Source organism: Rhinopithecus bieti, unplaced genomic scaffold (genome assembly GCF_001698545.2).
Source record: "Rhinopithecus bieti isolate Rb0 unplaced genomic scaffold, ASM169854v2 scaffold_26940, whole genome shotgun sequence".
Classification (NCBI taxonomy): domain Eukaryota; kingdom Metazoa; phylum Chordata; class Mammalia; order Primates; family Cercopithecidae; genus Rhinopithecus; species Rhinopithecus bieti.
The window spans coordinates 22,051-25,725 of NW_016811905.1; positions in this window are offsets into that span (position 1 = coordinate 22,051).

Below are 3,675 nucleotides of genomic sequence, written 5' to 3' on the forward strand. Positions count from 1 at the left end.
CAAAAAAATAAAAATAAATCAATTACCTAAATATATAATCTAATATAAAACTTTTAGAAGATAACATACGAGGTAAAATATTCATGACCTTGGATTTGGCCAATGGATTTTTAGATATGGACACCAAAAGGTGACAAGGCAAAAAGAGAAAAATATCAAAGTTGACACATTCATGAAAATTAGAAGCTTCGTGCATCAAGTACATTATCAAAAAAGGGAGAAGCAATCTACAAAAAAGAGAGTAATTATTTTCAACATCAATATCTGATAAGCTGTAATTTCAGTAATACATAAATAATACCTAAATTTAATACAAAAAGTACAAACAGACCAAAATGGGCCAATCTTGAATAGATTTTTTTCAAAAAGAAATAAAAATGGGCCAAAAAGTTCATGAACAAATGTTAAACATTTCCGGGCATGTTGGCTCATGCCTGTAATTCCCGACACTTTGGCGAGCCAAGGCGGGCGAATTACCTGCGGTCAAGAGTTTGAGACCAGCCTGGCCAACATGGTGACCCCTAGTCTCTACTAAAATACAAAAATTAGCTGCGGCATGGGTGCATGCCTGTAGTCCCAGTTACTTGGTGGCGAGGTGGATGAATCGCAACATGAACCCGGGGAGAGACTGAAGAGTTGCAGTGAGTGAGATTGTGCCTATGCAGTCCAGACTGGGTGACAAGAGCGAAACTTCTCAAAAAAAAGAAAACAAAAAACAAAAAAGCACCTTAGTAAGCATGGAAATGCAAATAAAGTCACAATGAGAACTACTTCACCACTCACCAACTTAGGTTCTAATCAAAAACCATGGAAAATAATGATTGGTAAGGATACAGATAAATTGGAGCCTTGTCTATTGCTGTGGTAATATAAAATGGTGCAGCCACTGTGGAAATAAATACAGTAGTGTCTCAAACAAGGTTACATAACATTATTATGTGACTCAGCATTACCACTCCAGGCATACACCACAAGAATTGAAACTGTGACTCATACTTGTACGCCAATGCTTCATTGCGCATTATCACAATGAGGCAATAGAGGAACAACTCAAGTCTGGTCATCAGTGATGAACAGATAAACAAATAGTGTTATATACATAAAATGGAATATGATTCAGCCATTAAATATGAATTCATATACATTACTAAATATGGATGAATCTTGAAAACATTAATACTAAGTGAAATAAGGCCAGATGCAAATGTAAAAAATATTGTAATTGATTCCCTCTATATAACATACCTAGAATGGCAAATTGACAGAATCAGAAAGTAGATTAGAGTTTACAGAACTGGAGGAGGGAGAGTTAAAATTATTGAACTAATAGTGACAGATTTTGCTCGGGATGATTAAAAGCATTTGGGAAATAGATAATAGTTTGGATGGACTGTACACACAAATGTATCAATGCCACTGAAATTGTACACTTTTAAGTGTACAATAGTAAAATGGCTAAATGCCAAAATTTTATGTTATTATATATTTCACAGATAAGTTTTTACCAGAATGGAATGTTTTACAAAAATTAAGCTTCTTGTTGAAATAACTCAATTTAGAAGTTTGAATTAGTTCCTCACATGGATTTTTTAGCTGACAAAAGATAAAGCGTAAATGATTTCACTCGATAGTTAGAGATATAAGGGACACAACTTAACTTATATCAGTGGGGGGAATTTTAAGAGATAAATGTCAAGGATGATTTGAAGAAGATAATCTACCTGCCAATAACACAATACTAGTAGGACTGCACAGATATAGGCTATCGATTGGTAACAGATCCTCAGGTACCATTTGATCCTTCCAATGGAAAACAATACATTTATACATATTGTTGGTCATTCTTGGAGTTGGTTGAGGCTTTCCTTGCTGCTAACATAAAAATGTATGATTATTTTAGAGTTATTGATTATTTTTATTCCAATTTGGAAAATTCATACTTATCACTCCAGAACAAGGATGTACATCTTCTCTCGGTACCATTATTTATATTAAAGAGTTCTTTGCAGCCTTACATTTAACTCAAAATCTAACTGTCTTTATCACCAGAAAACCTTCAGGAAGATAAAGAGAATTATGAAATTGTAATTAATGTAATTGTTCAAAACTGTAGTAACATCAAATTTCTAAGGACACAAAAAGTCATTCTTATCTGATAAAAAAAAAAAAAAGTTCTTCGCGCAGCGCGGTGGCTCAGCCTGTAATCTCAGTACTTTGGGAGAGGCCGAGACGGCTGATCACGCGGTCAGGAGATCGAGATCATCCTGGCATCACATGGTAAACCCCCGTCTCTACTAAAAAATCAAAATAAGCTGGGCGAGGTGGCGGGCGCCTGTAAGTCCAGCTACTCCAGGAGGCTGAGGCAGGAGATGGCGTAAACCCGGAGGCGGAGCTCAGTGAGCTGAGATCCGGCCACTGCACTCCAGCCTGGGAGGTGACAGACAAGACTCCCTCTCAAAAAAAAAAAAAAAAAAAGAAAAAAAAAAAAAGTAACTTATACCTCTCAAGGACCCACAAGTTATCTCCTTATGAGTTATTAACAGGCTGTGTCATGCAGTGTCATGAGAAATTTCACTTCCAATCCTGTATTCTAGTTCATTACAGGCTAATGACAGAATAATACATACTACTCAAATGATATCTCCAGCTTTATTTACAACAAACACAAGGAACATTTTCAAAACTCTTACCTAAACATTCTCTAATGGATTCACAATCCTGGAGATTTGGTCTTCTGAAAAGGCATCAAAGAAAACTGTTGTTGGGCTTCAACTGAAGTGACCAAATTAGGTGCTGTTTTATTCATTTACATATAACAAAAACTCTAGTGTTGATCCTGGGATTCATGCTTCTTCACTTAAATGACTACTAGACTTTATTCCACTAAAATAATTTAAACTGAGGATTATTAAAAATCCTGCACAAGCTGCTGACTTCAGAAGTGAAAAGCTTCTATCAAAGACAATGAACAAAATTAATTTTCTCATTCTTCAACATCCTTTTTTGTCTCTTTGCTCTACTGATAGTCTTGTCTATAATCACATTTTGATACCTCCTAGAACACGAATATAATTTATTTTATACTTCTTCTATTATTTTGAACCCCTGTGATCTTCTTATGCCACTTAAGGAAAATAAAAGAGCTCTCCTATACATTTTTCCCACTCCATAGCAACTACTCTGAACTTAGCTGATTGCTGAATCTTGTACCTCATTATGCTGACAAAATTTAATAGCTTTCTTTTGTTTTTTAATACTTCAAATGGTAGATTACCTTTAATTCCCTTCTGGTAATTAAGTTTCCTTCATATCTCAGATTCAGTCTTGAAAAGTTAGACCTTGACTTTATGACATCAAAATGCTTCTGCTGAGGTTATTACAATTCTATAAGCTATTGGCCAATCCCATGGCCAATATGAAAGACTCGAATATCTAGGTTATCTATTATACTCAGTCTGTTCTCTTCAGTGGCACGTCAGCCTGCTTTGAAAAACTATTTAACTCTTCTCAAGATGTTGAGGAACATAAAATTAGCTGCTTCCTATTAGAGTAAATGATGCTTATATTCCCAAACAGTCTGTGCCATAATAGGATACTGTTTCTTACATGAGCATCAGGCTTACATCTGAGTACCTTATATTTACTTAGCCTATGTATTAAGTTAGATACATTCAG